General features: G+C 39.7%; 2 non-coding genes across 2 annotated transcripts; one reads left to right on the forward strand and one right to left on the reverse strand.

The window, feature by feature from the left end:
* Window positions 1-3910: 3910 nt before the first annotated feature.
* LOC141699168 (small nucleolar RNA R71) lies at window positions 3911-4017 on the reverse strand. The gene has a single exon (XR_012565650.1). It is a non-coding gene; the product is annotated as a small nucleolar RNA R71 (small nucleolar RNA).
* A 13075-nt stretch (window positions 4018-17092) lies between these two features.
* Window positions 17093-17199, forward strand: LOC141699033 (small nucleolar RNA R71). The gene has a single exon (XR_012565524.1). It is a non-coding gene; the product is annotated as a small nucleolar RNA R71 (small nucleolar RNA).
* Window positions 17200-18018: the final 819 nt, after the last annotated feature.

Here is an 18018-nt window from a genome sequence, read left to right on the forward strand (position 1 = left end):
ATAATTCAAACTAACTTAAAATAAATAAGCAGCTTGATTGATTATAACTAAGATTTGTCAACAATTGATATCTAATATATTGATTGTAACTTATATGTTATAAGTTAATTATGAGATTTTGGTTTTAGTGAATTTAGCAATGCTTATATCTCAAGAATTCACTGAAATCAGAATATGATTGTAGCAGGATTAGTTGTGTGATTTCTTGACTTATATCAGTTAATGATATTTAGTTAAGAGTTTAATTATGAACTAATTGTGGAGTATTAGTATTTGTGACATTACTTAGAACTCCTCTAAGTAATCAATGTTTATCCTCAGTCACTTATACTAATATAAAAAGTGTAAAAATATCTCTAGAAGTACAACTATGGTCAATGAAGATTTTGCTTTATTAGAAGTAACCATATGTTGTTCACCTAGAATAATTTTTATACTTATTTCCGAATTCCTAAACACTTTGATAATAGATGCAATACTCAATGGATCAAAGTATATGGAACTTAGAATATTTTTCTAAAAATTGCAAACAAGTCAATATTGGTTAATGTTGCTTTATTTATCGAACCAATATTGTTTGAGACACTACAGTTTTTAGGAGTTAACAATTGTATGATATATGAAATTGAATGCTAATATCTTTTTGATAGATAATTGGTATTTAATTCATTAATACCTTATTTTAATATTTAAAATAGGATGCAACATAATTATTGGTATCTAAAGAACTTGACAAGTATCAGTCAATGATATATTGTTAATATTTTGTTGCAGATAATTGTGAGATTTTAAATTCTAGTGAATTTATATGAGTTGCTATATCTGAAAGTTTCACTATAATTTAAAATCAGCAGTATAGTCATTCTTGTTAAGATTGTTTATCAATACACAATGTTGTTGATAATCATTTTATAAAGATAGATTATGGAGCTTTTGACATGAATAAGAATTGCTTAGACTTTACCCTAAGTGATCAATGCTTTTACAAAAACTCATTCATGTTGAAAGACAAAATCTTTCTTTCTCTTCTTAATACTGCTAAGTCATCAGTCTGTGTCTTATTGTTAGGGTGAATTCACGCGCTAATAATACACGCAAGTATACGTGTTCGCAAGTAATATAGAATACTTTCTAGTTCGTTCCCACAGAGACTCAGACTAATTATGTTCAATTAAACTTACTCACCAATGTATGATTGCTTCTCAATGTTAAGACAATAAAACTTAGAATTGATTAACTAATTATTAACTATAATCAACTACTACAATTAAGAACTTAATTAACACTTCGAATTAACAATATTAAAACACTCATGAGATCACAACTTCATTACTACTTCCTTCAATAGTCATTGTTATTACCCTTAGCATGCAACAATGATGATATTAATCGAATAACATGAAACTAATAAAAGCCAACTTTCATTATACTAATACCATTCTACCAAACATCCACAATTAAGATAGAAGTTGAATAGGCATCAATTATGTTGAGTCCCTATATGTCTACAGAAATTGATAACATAACGATTTAAGAACAACTTATTCCTTTTGATTACACAGGGCGAATAAAACGGTTAGAGTTACCCACTAATCATGCAACATCATACATGAACCTATGCTAGCATGGCAAGTTCTAAATCTCAAGATCCACCGTCGCTTCACAAGAGATTAACACCCTATCTTATATGTTCGCGACGCACATAAGATGAATAAGCACAACCAATACTAGATATCATACAATCATCACACACTAAGGTATTAAACAACTAACTAAAGAATTCCATAGTAAATCCGTTACGACCCCATGATCACGATTAGCCCATGATAGCACTCATCGTCATCATGGGTTCATATGAAAATATGATAAATAAACACAAGAGAATAATAACTAAACTACTTATATTAAACCAGAGTACGTGATAAGTGGATTTTATATCCACTTGGAATGCTTTATTACAAGCTTAAATTGGTGTTTTGGACTCAAGTTATTGGTATTTTGATGTGTTTTTGTGTTAATGCATTTCAGGTATCAGTTAAATGAAGAAAAGAGCTTTTAAAGGAAATATGATGAAAAGTGATCAGAATTGGAAGCCAAGGCCATTGTCAAGTTGTAGAGAATCTCAATAGCTTCGCGTGGGCAGTTGAATAGCCTAATTCTGACGAGTAGAACTCAAGTTATGGTCAAAACAAGATTCATCAGAATATTTTTCCCAGTCAGTAGCTGAGCGCCCGCTCAGCAGAGCTGAGCGCAGGAGAGCTGAGCGGCCGCTCAGGAGGCGGCTGGTCGCTGATTTCGCTGAAAAAGCCTTTTTTGAGTAGAATTTGACGATTTTAAGGGTCCAGGTCCACTAGGGGCGTATATATACTTAAAAAAAGGGTTTTCATCATCCAGGAAGATTGGGATACCAAGGAGAAGGCCTAGAAGCACAGAACAACTCCGAAAAGAAGATCTTGTTTTCAACTTGTGATTCTTTGAATTAGTTGTAACTTTGGATGCTCGTTTTCGTTCTTGTTGAACCTAGATCTCGTTTATTCGTACTTTGATTATTATTTAGTTTATTAAGACCTTGTTCATACCATGTTTTCATTGGAACCCATGGTGACGATGAGTTCGATTATGGGCTAATCGTTGTCATGGGGTTCTAGCGGATTTACTTATGGATTTTAATAGTTAATTGTTTCGATATCTTGGTGTGTGGTGATTGTATGATATCCTAGTATTGGTTGTGCTTATTTGTCTTATGTGCGTAGCTAACATATAAGATAGCGTGTTAATCTCTATTGAAGCGACAGTGATTATAGAGGTTTAGAACTTGCCATGCTAGCATAGGTTCTTGTATGTGTATACATGATTCGTAGGTAACTCTAACCGTTTTACTTGCCCTATGTAATCAAGATAGATAACTTGTTCTTAAACCGTTATGTTGTCAAATTCTATAGACATATAGGGTCTCAATATAATTGGTGCCTATTCAGCTTCTATCTCTTTTGTGGATGTCTGGTAGAATGGTACTCGTGCAATGAAAGTTGGCGTTTATCAGTTTCGTGTTATCTGATTAGTGTTCTCACCATCACATGCTAAGGTTAAGAACGAGAAGGCTATTGAATGAAGTAGTAATGAAGTTAGAATCCCATGTTTGTCATATATAGTAATTCAACCTCAATTCTCTTAGTTAATGTTATTTAGTATAATCTCTTAGTTTAATAAAAACCCAATTTGTTATTTGTCTTAGCATTGAGCGATAACCATACATTGTTGCATAGGTGCATAAATTGAACTTAACCTAAACCAGTCTCTATGGGAACGAATCTGATTTATATCTTATACTACTTGCGAACGCATATACTTGCGTGAATATTAGCGCGTGTTTTCGCCCTAACAAGTTTTTGGCGCCGCTGCCGGGGACTCGGTGTTAATTTTTAGTTTATGTGCTTGTCATCAGTGGTCGTTAAAGTTCACTGACTCGGATTCTTTTACTTTCACGGTTTATTTGTTTGTGTTTCAGGTACTCATTACAATGGGAGATCCAACAGCATGAACGAAAGCCTTGATGGATTTTTCTCAACCCAAGATCAATGACATTCAATCTAGCATTGTCCAGCCAGCTATCACAGCTAATACCTTTGAGATCAAGCCTGGCGTAATTCAATGGGTACAGACTTCAGTCCAGTTTGGGGGTTCTCCAACGGAAGATCCCAATACACACATTAGGGATTTCATTGAAATATGCGACACCTTCAAGTTCAACGGTGTTTCTGAAGATGCTGTGAAGCTGAGACTGTTCCCATTCTCTCTGAAGGACAAGGCTAAGAGCTGGTTACACTCTCTACCAGCTGGTTCGATTACTACTTGGGAAGATCTTGCTCAGAAGTTTCTTACTAAATTTTTCCCTATGGCGAAGACAGCTGCACTCAGGAATGCTATTACTCAATTTGCGCAGCAAACGGGAGAATCGCTAAGTGAAGCTTGGGAGCGCTACAAGGAGATGCTTAGGAAGTGTCCTCATCATGGAATTCCTGATTGGATGATCATCACTTATTTTTACAATGGGTTGGGAGCACAGTCCAGACCCATGCTCGATGCAGCATCAGGCGGAGCATTATGGGCAAAGAGCTATAAGGAAGCTTATGATCTAATTGAACTGATGGTTGCTAATGAATATCAGTATCCAACCCAGAGATATCCACAGGGCAAGGTAGCAGGAGTTCTTGAAGTGGATACAGCTACAACTATCACTGCTCAACTAAAGGCATTGTCTATGAAGATCAATTCTCTGGCTAACTATGGTGTTAAGCAGATAATTAGTGTTTGTGAGCTGTGTGCAGGTCCGCATACGACAGAACAATGCGCTATATCTAGCGACTCAGCTCAGTTTGTGAGCAACTTTCAGAGATTGCAGCAACCAGTTCCAGACACTTATCATCCTGACAACTGGAATCATCCTAACTTCAGCTTGAGCAACAATCAGAATGCGATGCAACAGCCATTCCAGCAGTTTGCAAATAAGCTATTTAACCCTCCTGGTTTTCAGTAACAATTTACACCAAGACAACAACTCCAACTTCAACAACAAACTAATGATGCAGGTCTATCTTCGAATGAAAAATATGAATTGGAGGAGTTGAGGCTTATGTACAAAAACCAGGCTCTTATATGCCAAAGCCAGGCTGTTTCTATCCAGAATCTGGAGAACCAAATAGGGCAAATTGCTAATGCCTTATTGAATCGACCACCAGGAACGCTTCCTAGTGATACAGAAACAAATCCAGGCAAGAGGGAAGTTGAAGAACAGGTGAACGCCATCACCTTAAGGTCTGGAAAGGTCGCAAGCCCCCAAGTTCAGCAAGACGAAGATCCAGAAAAATCTCACGATTCAGAAAATGCAGTTGTGGCTGAAGAAGATGTGCAGAAGGAAGTAGAGGTGCAACCAAGGAAGACTACTGTGGAAAACACTCCTCCTGAGGGTAATACAGGGGAGAAACATATTTATCCTCCACCTCCTTTTCCTAAAAGACTACAGAAGAAAAAGCTGGATAAGCAGTTTGAGAAGTTTCTGGAGGTGTTCAGGAAACTTCATATCAACATACCTTTCGCTGAAGCTCTTGAACAGATGCCTAGCTATGCGAGGTTTATGAAAGGTATTCTCTCTCGGAAAGTGAAGCTCGATGACTTAGAGACCGTTGCTCTAACGGAGGAATGCAGTGCTGTGCTGCAACAGAAGTTGCCTCCGAAGCTTAAAGATCCTGGAAGCTTCACTATTCCTTGCACCATCGGAAACTTGTCGTTCGACAAGTGTTTATGTGATTTAGGAGCTAGCATCAATCTGATGCCCTTATCTATCTTCAAGAAGCTTGGTCTGCCTGAGCCGAAACCAACATTCATGTCATTGCTACTAGCTGACCGTTCCATCGCTTATCCACGAGGTATAGTGGAGGATGTCTTGGTCAAGGTGGATAAACTCTTCTTCCCTGCTGACTTTGTAATTCTTGATTTCGAGGAAGATAAGAAGATTCCCATTATCTTGGGAAGACCATTCTTGGCTACAGGCCGAACTATGATTGATGTGCAAAAAGGAGAGCTTATGATGAAGGTTAATGATCAGAAGGTCACTTTCAATGTGTTCAAGGAAATAAAATTACCCACAACTAAAGAGGAGTGCTTTAAAGTAGAGCAAATTCAGGTTTTGAATGCACCTCTGTGGAAGAGGAAGTTGGATGTGCCATTCGATTCTCTTGGGTTAGCAGAGCTGAAAATTTCTCAGGATCGTCTCGAGTCGTCTATTGAAGATGCTCCTACACTTGAGCTCAACCCACTACCAAATCACTTGAGTTATTCATTCTTAGGTGCACCCCCTGACAAGGGGTTGGGATATATCTTTGATGATGTAGAGGGTAGCCGAACGGATCCTCCAGTGCCTATAGAGGGTTCTTCTCATGTGCAGCAGGTAGTTGATAGGACTGGTGTTGGTGACGAGCAGTACAGGCGAGTAATTAGGCGTATGGAGGCCATGCACGACATTCACCGTCATTTTGCTGAAGATTTGACACACGCTTTCGGTACTATTTTCCGAGACACTAGTGGCGAGGTTGATTGGCCACCTGATCCTCCACCCGAAGAGGGTGATCTTTCCGACGACTAGGTATGCCTGAAATCCTTATTATTACCTTCAATGAGGACATTGAAAATTTTAAGTTTGGGGGTGATAATGTAAGGATTAGTAGTGTGTGTCCATATAGATTCATATAGATTTATGTTGCATGTTTAGTTGTAGTTCATTCATATTTTTGCATGATTGTTCATTTAGGACATATTTGTTTATTTTTATGTAATTTCATATAGTTGCATTTGCATGCATATTTAGCATGATCCCTTAAGATGAACTATGATATTTGATAAGTTGATGTTGATTTGAGTGTGGTGAGGAGGAATAGAGGGATGTTTAAGTCTTAATGAATTGATTTGCATGCCAGAAATAAATATTTTCAAAAAGTCTTATAGGGTTGCTTTTGATCTAGATCATGATCATACTTGTTTGTTGTTGAGATTTAATCACTTGGTTATATTTAGAATTTGTGATATTCTCGTAATGACGTAAAAACACTGATTTTTTTTTATCTGGAGAAAAACTTGGATTTCATTGCTAGTTGTTGTAAGGCTAGGCATCAAATGGCTAGTAGTCGGCTCATATTTTTATGAGTAGTCTAGGGTTGAATGAGATGGAGCGAAACGCACTCATTCAGAAATTGTTGAAAAAAAGGAAAAAAAAAGAAAAAAGAGAAAAAAAACAAAGAAAAAAAGTATGTGTTTATGCACAATTGATCAAGAGTGAGCTCTTTAATACTCGAGTTATTAAGTTCTAGGGGACTTTGTGCCTAGTGACCTAAGGCTTTTATAGTCTGGGATCCGCTAACCTAACGCTCGCTACATGGGTATTATTGTATAAGTCTTTTGGGACCTCATTCATTGCACGATCAAATAAGCATCTTTGCTATGTGTTCAATAATAGTGTGAATCCTTGTATAACTCTAGTAGAAAGGAGGTGTTGTGAGTCATAATGCATTTATTGTCTATTCTGTTTATAAACTTTTGATTGTTTCAATGATAGATAAGTTAGGGTTATTGATCTAGTATCGAGAGTATATCTGTTAAGCATCCACACACGCACGTTTTTGGTTTGTGAGTTGGTTTGTGGGATTTATTCAAACTCTATTTCAAGTTATTGTATTCTTAGAGGCATTGGCTTATTCATTTGGTTATGGTTATTCTGAGGGGATCGATTGCATTGTCATTTAGTTGCATTCACATAGTTGCATTCATGCATTAGGTTTATTTTGTAGTTTTGAGTCTGTTTATGCTTGAGGACAAGCATCGATTCAAGTTTGGGGGTATGATAAGTGGATTTTATATCCACTTGGAATGCTTTATTACAAGCTTAAATTGGTGTTTTGGACTCAAGTTGTTGGTATTTTGATGTGTTTTTGTGTTAATGCATTTCAGGTATCAGTTAAATGAAGAAAAGAGCTTTTAAAGGAAATATGATGAAAACTGATCAGAATTGGAAGCCAAGGCCATTGTCAAGTTGTAGAGAATCTCAATAACTTCGCGTGGGCAGTTGAATTGCCTAATTCTGACGAGTAGAACTCAAGTTATGGTCAAAACAAGATTCATCAGAATATTTTTCCTAGTCAGTAGTTGAGCGCCTGCTCAGCAGAGCTGAGCGCCCGCTCAGCAGAGCTGAGCGCCCGCTCAGAGAGCTGAGCGCCCGCTCAGGAGAGCTGAGCGGCCGCTCAGGAGGCGGCTGGTCGCTGATTTCATTGAAAAAGCCTTTTTTGAGTAGAATTTGACGATTTTAAGGGTCCAGGTCCACTAGGGGCGTATATATACTTAAAAAAAGGGTTTTCATCATCCGGGAAGATTGGGATACCAAGGAGAAGGCCTAGAAGAACAGAACAACTCCGAAAAAGAAGATCTTGTTTTCAACTTGTGATTCTTTGAATTAGTTATAACTTTGGATGCTCGTTTTCGTTCTTGTTGAACCTAGATCTCGTTTATTCGTACTTTGATTATTATTTAGTTTATTAAGACCTTGTTCATACCATGTTTTCATTGGAACCCATGGTGACGATGAGTTCGATTATGGGCTAATCGTTGTCATGGGGTTCTAGCGGATTTACTTATGGATTTTAATAGTTAATTGTTTCGATATCTTGGTGTGTGGTGATTGTATGATATCCTAGTATTGGTTGTGCTTATTTGTCTTATGTGCGTAGCTAACATATAAGATAGTGTGTTAATCTCTATTGAAGCGACAGTGAATATAGAGGTTTAGAACTTGCCATGCTAGCATAGGTTCTTGTATGTGTATACATGATTCGTAGGTAACTCTAACCGTTTTACTTGCCCTATGTAATCAAGATAGATAACTTGTTCTTAAACCGTTATGTTGTCAAATTCTATAGACATATAGGGTCTCAATATAATTGGTGCCTATTCAGCTTCTATCTCTTTTGTGGATGTCTGGTAGAATGGTACTCGTGCAACGAAAGTTGGCGTTTATCAGTTTCGTGTTATCTGATTAGTGTTCTCACCATCACATGCTAAGGTTAAGAACGAGAAGGCTATTGAATGAAGTAGTAATGAAGTTAGAATCCCATGTTTGTCATATATAGTAATTCAACCTCAATTCTCTTAGTTAATGTTATTTAGTATAATCTCTTAGTTTAATAAAAACCCAATTTGTTATTTGTCTTAGCATTGAGCGATAACCATACATTGTTGCATAGGTGCATAAATTGAACTTAACCTAAACCAGTCTCTGTGGGAACGAATCTGATTTATATCTTATACTACTTGCGAACGCGTATACTTGCGTGAATATTAGCGCGTGTTTTCGCCCTAACAGTACGTCACAAGAGTAAATAGGTTCAAAGTAAAGAAAACTAGCATCCAACGTTACAACGAAATAAGAATCACAAGAAAATATGCTTCCTCTTCGTTGCGGTGTGCTAAAACGGTCTTCTTCCTTATCTCCTTCGCTTCTTGATTAATACCACGATCCAACCTTAGTGAAACGTCTCTGAAATCTACTTATATAGGAGTGCCATAAAATCCAGATTACTCAGAAGTTGGAAGCCAAACAGAATTAGAAGTCTAAAAATAATTATTCTGAATTTACGACCCTGCGCGGCCGCTCATCATAGCTGAGCGGGCGCTCAGCTTCCTGCGCAGCCGCTCAGCATAGCTGAGCGGGCGCTCAGACCCCTTCTGGAAAAATGGTCTGTTTTGCTCCGTTTCTTCGCTGTAATCTGCTCCTCTCTTCCCACTTGCAATGCTGAACATATGCCAAGGCTTATTATTGATAAATTCTCCCCCGAAATGCAACTAATACTCTGAAATGCACAAACACTAGAAAAACGCATCAAATACACAAAATACTTGATTTCAAGACACCAATTTAAGCTATTATAAGACGTTCTAAGTGGTATAAAATGCCACTTATCACACCCCCAAACTTAAATCGATGCTTGTCCTCAAGCGTCACAGACTCAAAAACAAAATAAAAACATGAATGAATGTAATCTATATGAAATGCATCGATCCCCCTTACTACGACCAAACCAACCAACTCACGACATCTCAACAAATGCAATTAGGCGAATAAAGATCAATCGAATCATACAAACTAACATACAGCCAGAAACGTGGTGTGTGCAGATGCTTAACAGATATGCTTCGCAACTAGATTAATTATCATGACTCAACTATCATCAAGGCAATCGCATGATTATACAAAGAATAAAAATTCTAGGCACAAAGTGACTTATAACACTATAAAAATCCTGGAGCTTATTACGGAATCATGCTTTTTATTTATAACAACAAATGCTTATTTGACCGTGCAATGAGTGAGGTCCACAAAAGACTTATACAATGGTATCCATGTAGCGAGCGTTAGGTTAGCGGATCCCAGACTATAAAAGCCTTAGGTCACTAGGCACAAAGTCCCCTAAGAACTTAATAACTCGAATACCAAAGAGCCTACTCGTGATCAATTATGCATTAATTCTTTTTTTTTTCTTTCTTTTCTTCCTTTTTTTCCTTTTCTTTTTTTTTCAAAATTTCTGAGCAAGTGCGTTTCGCTCCATCTTGCTCAACCCTAGACTACTCGCATAAAATACGAGCTGGCTACTAGCCATTTGACGCCTAACCGCAATTAGCAACGAATTCCATTTTTCACTCCATTTTTTTCTTTTCATGCCTTTTATCACTAAGAACCTATTATAAAATTCTAAGCATAATAAATAGATTAACCTCGAAAACCATCAAACCATAACAACAATCTAGTCCTTAAGCATTCTCTAAGACTTAGTGAAATTACAAGTGTTTCTAGCATGCATATCAATCAACATAATTCAACATCAATCTAACGCTATCACTACACTCGCATCAATATCATGAATTAATTGGTAAATCAGCGCAAAAGGGATCATGGTAAATGCATGAGCTACATGACATGATAAACAAATAAAGCTATAAATAAACAAAAAAAACTATATGGCAAAAATTATGCAATTATATGAACTAAACTATCATGAATATGCAGCTATATGACACACACACAAAATATTCCTTAACTACCACCCCCAAACTTAAAATCTTCACTGTCCCCAGTGAAGGTAGTAGAAAGGAACACAGGGTATACCTACTCGGAGAGATCATCATCATTACCCTCAAAGGGTGGTGTATCAGGAGGCGGATATGCAGAGTCCTCACCAAAAACTGGTCACTGGATGTCAGCTCCAAGGCCTCGAAAAGCAGTCCCTAGTGCAAGGTTGAGCTCCTGAGCAAACTTGCTCTGCGTCTCGTACATAGCATCCATCCTCTGTGACAGCCTCCTATACTGGTCATCAGCCATCCCAGCACCCTCCTGAGCTCTAGAATAACCAGCCTCATCACGCCTTGGCCTCGCCATGGTAGCACCTCGTGTTGGACGCCCTCCTGGAAGATGATAACCCAGCCCATGCTCCTCGGGCTCACCACCGGTCCACTCCTGCATCGCATGCAGAGTTCCGGAATCAATAGGAGCGGCCAGCAACTGCAACTGCTCATGAGACGGCCACTGAACTCCCACCGCTCGGTAAAGCTTGGTAACCGTAGATGCATAAGAGATGTTCATGTGCTTAGCTCCCCTCAAAACTTCAGAATTCCTTGGTAGATGAACTCACCAAGGTCCACATAGTACTCCTCATTCAAAATTCCCCACAACAACTGCGCTCTCTCAACTGTGACCTCATCTGCATGCGAAGTAGGCAAAATATTAGCACAAATAAAAGCATTCCATGCACGGGCATACCTATTCATGGCGATCGCCAGAAAGTGGCGATACTCATTAGTTCCAGTCTTGAAGGTCCAAATTGTGCCCGGCCTACAGAGAGTAGCACAAATGAAATCCAAGTCAAAATCCTCAGCAGTCTTCTCGTTCCAGTTCTCCTCCGTGGGCTTACTCTGTCTCTGCCCAATCACACGGCGAATCACCGTAGAGTGATAATCCACCATCATCCCCCGAAATACAGAATACCCATTCTTCTCGGCCTTCGCGTTCGCATAGAACTCGCGAACCACACTCATCGGCACCGCTTCAGGAGACTCACAAAAAGCTATCCACCCCTTCTCAGCAATCATAGGTAACAACTCACCATCCCTCCCCGATGGTAAGAACCCCCTCTCCTTCAAAATCGGCTTACCTAGAAGCCTAGTATACTCCTCCTCAGCAGCCCTATCATTCAAACGAGGTCTCGCAGCAGTACCCCTCGAGGAATCAGCAGTAGGGACAGTGCTGCTGCTATCAATAGTCCTTGCTCTCTTGGGTGCCATTGAAACTAAGTAAAAGTGCTTGAGATTTGTGTTTTTGTGTTTGGGAGAGAGTTTAAGTGTTGAAAGTGTAAGGGAGATATATGGGATAGGTGTATGTATATATAGGGTATGGATTAGGGTAGAATTTGATTAGGAGTGGGGTTAAGGGTTAAAATCATGGGATAATGGGGAAATAGGTCGTGGGTTTATGGGCTGTGTTTTGTGTTTTTATTTTTCTGATTTTTTTGGATTTTTATTGTACATAAAAAAATTTCTCCCAGTCGGCCCCTAAGCGGTCGCTCAGCTTGCTGAGCGGTCGCTCAGCATAGCTGAGCGGGCACTCAGGGGGCTTCTGGAAATTTTTTTTCCAGGCTCCATTTTTCTGATTTTTTTGTGGTTTTGGATAGGTTATTAACTTCTAAGGGTTCCTCTAACAACAAATCATGTGTTGTCTCCCACGAAGCGCTTCTTTTTCTTCATTAGCTTGACGTTGCTTACCTTCCTCAAGTTGACAATAAAACGGCACTAACCACTTCCCGGTTTGCCGTGTCCCCATAGTAGTGCTTCAAATGCTGACCATTAACCTTGAATGCTTGGTCCGGATCATTCTTAAAATCTCCACCGCTCTATGTGGAAATACAGTTTTGACAATAAAAGGTCCAGACCACCTTGATTTCAACTTCCCAGGAAAAAGTCAGAGATGTGAGTTGAATAAGAGAACTTGTTTCCCCGGAAAGAATAACTTAGGATGTAGCTTCCTATCGTGCCACCTTTTCACCTTTTCCTTGTACATTTTGTTGTTCTCGTACGCTTGGAGTCGAAATTCATCAAGTTCATTAAGCTGAAGCATTCGCTTCTTTCCAGCTGCATCTAAATACAGGGTCAACTTCTTCAACGCCCAATAGGCCTTATGCTCAAGCTCCGCAGGTAAATGACATCCCTTACCATATACAAGTTGAAACGGGGACATCCCAAGTGGAGTTTTGTATGCTGTTCTGTAAGCCCAAACAGCTTCATCGAGCTTTAAAGACCAATCCTTCCTCGACGGACAAACATCCTTCTCTAAGATGCGTTTTATCTCTCTGTTAGACACTTCCGCTTGACCATTTATTTGCGGATGATAGGCAGTAGCAACTCGATGATTCACATTGTAGCACTGCATCATATAAGTGAACTTACGGTTGTAGAAATGCGACCCTTCATCACTTATGATTACTTGTGGCATTTCAAACCTTGTGAAAATCTGCTTATGAAGAAAATTCAACACTGCCTCTGCATCATTTTTCGGTAGAGCCTTGACTTCTACCCATTTTGAGACATAATCGACTGCCAGCAAGATGTACTGATTATTGCAGGACGAGACAAAAGGCCCCATGAAATCGATTCCCCAAACATCAAAGACCTCGACTTCAAGCATCACATTTAACGGAATATCATCCTTTCTCGTAAGATTTCCCACTCTTTGGCAATGATCACACCTTAAAACAAACTGGTGAGCATCCTTAAATAAAGTAGGCCAGAAAAAACCTGCTTGCAGAATACGAGCTGCTGTCTTCTCACCACCATAGTGTCCACCATAAACTGTGGAGTGGCAGTCTCGTAATATCCCCTCTGTCTCACAGAATGGGATACATCTCCTGATGATCTGGTCAGCTCCCTGTCTAAACAAATACGGTTCATCCCACATATACCACTTCACCTCATGGAGAAACTTCTTCTTTTGAGATGTGGTCAAATTAGGAGGCATTATATTGCTGACAAGATAATTCATAATATCTACGAACCATGGCTCTTCCTCCTGAACTGCGAATAACTGCTCATCCGAAAAAGATTCGTTGATCAATGTCTTATCATGTGAAGTAGACTCGGGATTCTCCAATCTAGAGAGATGGTCAGCTACTTGATTCTCAGTACCTTTTCGATCCTTGATCTCTAACTCAAATTCCTGTAGCAAGAGCACCCAATGAATGAGTCTCGGCTTTGAATCCTTCTTGGAAACCAAATAGCGAATGGCCGCATGATCAGTGAATACTGTTACTTTTGTCCCAAGCAGATAAGATCGAAATTTTTTGAAACCAAAGACTATAGCCAAGAGCTCCTTCTCAGTAGTGGTGTAGTTCATTTGGGCCCCATTTAAAGTCTTGCTAGCATAGTAGACCACATGAAAAAGATTATTTTTGTGCTGCCCAAGAACTTCGCCCACCGCATAATCACTCACATCACACATCATCTCAAAAGGCTCTGTCTAATCCGGTGCTGTAATAACTGGTGCAGTGATCAAACTCTTCTTAAGAGTCTCGAATGCTGTTAAGTAGTCATCATCAAATTTGAAAGGCACATCCTTCTCAAGCAAGTCACACAACGGCTTAGATATCTTTGAAAAGTCCTTGATAAAATACCGATAAAAACCCTCATGAACAAGAAAACTACGGATTCCTTTCACAGAAATAGGTGGTGGAAGATTTTCAATGACTCCCACCTTGGCTTTGTCCACCTCACGACCCTTGCTAGAGACCTTGTGCCCAAGAATAATGCCTTCATGCACCATAAAATAATTTTTTTCCCAATTGAGCACCAAATTAGTTTCTACGCAACTTTTGAGTACGGCACGAAGATTATTCAAACATTCATCATACGAATGTTCAAAGATGGAGAAGTCGTCCATGAACACCTCAACATTATTTCCAATCATGTCAGAGAATATAGCCATCATACATCTCTGAAAAGTGGCTGGTGCGCCACATAACCCAAACGAAACTCTGTGAAAAGCAAACGTGCGAAATGGACAAGTGAAGGTAGTCTTTTCTTGATCCTCTGGTGCAATACAAATCTGATTATACTCCGAGTAGCTATCCAGAAGACAATAGTACTCATGACCAGCCAACCTACAAGCATCTGATCAATAAACGGAAGAGGGAAGTGATCCTTCCTCGTGTCCTTGTTCAACTTTCGGTAATCCATGCATACTCTCCATCCTGTGACTGTTCGAGTGGGGATGAGCTCGTTCTTCTCATTTTCTACCACAGTGATACCTCCTTTCTTAGGTACACATTGCACGGGGCTCACCCAAGAACTGTCAGAAATAAGATAAATGATTCCTGCATCCAACCACTTCAGAATTTCTTTCTTCACCACTTCTTTCATGATAGGATTAAGTCTGCGTTGTTGCTCAACAGTCGGCTTACTACCCTCCTCTAGCATAATCTTATGCATGCAATACGAAGGGCTGATCCCTTTGATGTCTGCTATAATCCATCGAATAGCCGATTTGAATTCTCTCAAGATCCTTAAGAACTTGTCCTCCTCACTACCTGAAAGGTCAGATGCAATAATAACAGGTAAAGTAGATGCATCACCTAAAAAAGCATACATCAAGTGTTCAGGCAATGGCTTAAGCTCCAAGGTAGGTGCTTCCTCTATAGATGGTTTGAGCTTTCCTTCAGCATTTTTGAGGTCAGAAGCACCAAGAGATTCAAAAGGCATGTCTAGCTTTCGCCTCCAGGGAGAAGCATTAAGATATTGTAGTTGCGCATTGCCATCCTCATCATCACTGTCAAAATCCCCCACTAAGGCCTTCTCTAATACATCAGACATTAGCATATGATCGAGTTCTGAAGTAACCGCAGAATCAATCAAATCCACTTTTAAGCACTCCTCATCTTCTGTAGGGAATTTCATTGCCTTGAATACATTGAATGTCACATCCTGATCCTGTACCCGCATAGTAAGTTCACCCTTCTGCACATCTATCAAGGTACGGCCTATAGCCAAGAAAGGTCTTCCCAAGATTATGGGAATCTTCTTATCTTCCTCGAAATCCAGAATAACAAAGTCTGCAGGAAAGAAGAGCTTATCCACCTTGACTAGCACATCCTCCACTATGCCTCTTGGGTAAGTAATAGAACGATCAGCCAATTGTAGAGACATGTAGGTGGGCTTTGGATTAGGTAAATCCAACTTTTTAAAGATCGACAACGGCATCAGATTGATGCTTGCTCCCAAATTATAAAGGCACTTGTCAAAAGACAACTTGCCAATGGTGCAAGGAATGGTGAAGCTACCTGGATCTTTAAGCTTTGGAGGTAACTTTTGCTGCAGCACAGCACTGCATTCTTCCGTTAGAGCAACAGTCTCAAGGTCATCTAGTTGCACCTTTCTTGAAAGAATACTCTTCATAAACCTCGCATAACTAGGCATTTGCTCCAGAGCATCAGCGAAAGGTATATTGATGTGAAGTTTCTTGAACACCTCCAGAAACTTACCGAACTGCTTATCCAACTTTTGTTGTTGCAATCTCTTAAGGAAAGGTGGTGGAGGATATAGTTGTTTTTCCCCTGTATTACCCTTAGGCAGAGTGTGTTCAACAGTAGTCTTCCTTGGTTCCGCCGCTTTCTCCTTTTACTTAGCTTCTTCATCTCCAACTTCAGCTTCTCCTTCTTTTACTTTTTCAGCATCAGCAACTTTTCCAGACATTAAGGTAATAGCCTTGACTTGCTCTTTAGCTTCCTTCCTGCCTGGCACTTCAGTGTCACTGGGAAGTATGTCAGGTTGACGATTGAGCACTGTATTAGCTATTTGACCAATTTAATTTTCCAAGGTCTTGATCGACACCGCCTGACTCTTGCACAACAGCTTAAGTTCCTCAAAATCAGCACTAGTGGGTGCAGCTGCACCTTCCTGTTGAGGATATGATTGCCTTTGAGCATATTGCTGCGGTTGCTGGAATCCAGGTGGATTGAACTGCTTAATCATACCTTGCTGATATGGTTGCTGAATAGCATTCTGATTATTACCCCAGCTGAAATTTGGATGATTTCTGTTGTTAGGATGATAAGTAGCTGGCACAGGCTGCTGTTGTCGCTGATAATTATTCACATACTGAACAGATTCATTAATAAGAGAACACTGATCCGTAGCATGAGAACCTGCACAAAGCTCACAGACCATAGCTATCTGATTGACTCCATAGGTGGCTAGAGAATCGACCTTCATAGACAGCGCTTGGAGCTGCGCTACAATAGCGGTGGCTGCATCGACTTCCAGAATACCTGCTACCTTCCCAGGTATCATCCTTTGAGTTGGGTTTTGATGCTCATTTACAGTTATAGTCTCAATAAGATTATAAGCCTCAGTATAGCTTTTGGCCCACAATGCGCCTCCAACTGCAGCATCGAGCATGGGCCGAGATTGGGCCCCCAAACCATTATAGAAACCAGTGATCACCATCCAATCAGGCATTCCATGGTGTGGACACTTTCTCAACATCTCCTTGTAGCGCTCCCAAGCTTCGCACATAGATTCTGTAGGTTGCTGCGCAAACTGAGTAAGAGCACTCCTCATACAGCAGTCTTTGCCATTGGATAAAACTTCACCAGAAACTTTTGCGCAAGATCTTGCCAAGTAGTGATGGACCCAGCTGGTTTGGAATGTAACCAGTCCTTAGCTTTATCCCTCAGAGAGAAGAGGAAAAGCCTCAGCTTGATAGCCTCATCATTCACACCATTATATTTGAAAGTACTACAGATCTGGACAAAATTTCTTATGTGCATGTTGGGGTCTTCAGTAGCAGCACCTCCAAAAGAAACAGAATTATGCACCATCCGAATAGTGCCCGGCTTGATTTCAAAGTTATTGGCCTCAATAGCCGGGTGCATGATGCTAGATTGAATGTCATAAATTTTAGGCCGAGAAAAGTCCATAAGAGCTGGATCTGCCAAACAATATGATCACCCATGATTACTGGCTCTTTCTGCTCACTTCCTGAATCTGAATCTTCAAAATCTATTTTCTCCGGAATATCAAGAACTTCGTCTGTCTCCTCAGCTGTATCTAAAGTCCTCTTGCGAGTATGAGAACGAGTTTGCATAAACGCTCGCTAAAGTACCTGAAACACAACCGGAAATAATAAGTAACACGTCTTAATCACTGAGTCCTAATGACCAATGATGGTAAGTACATAAACTAAACAAATACGCCGAGTCCCCGGCAGCGGCGCCAAAAACTTGTTAGGGCGAATTCACGTGCTAATAATACACGCAACTATATGCGTTCACAAGTAATATAGAATACTTTCTAGTTCGTTCCCATAGAGACTCAGACTAATTATGTTCAATTAAACTTACTCACCAATGTATGATTGCTTCTCAATGTTAAGACAATAAC

Source organism: Apium graveolens, chromosome 11 (genome assembly GCF_009905375.1).
Source record: "Apium graveolens cultivar Ventura chromosome 11, ASM990537v1, whole genome shotgun sequence".
NCBI classification, from domain to species: domain Eukaryota; kingdom Viridiplantae; phylum Streptophyta; class Magnoliopsida; order Apiales; family Apiaceae; genus Apium; species Apium graveolens.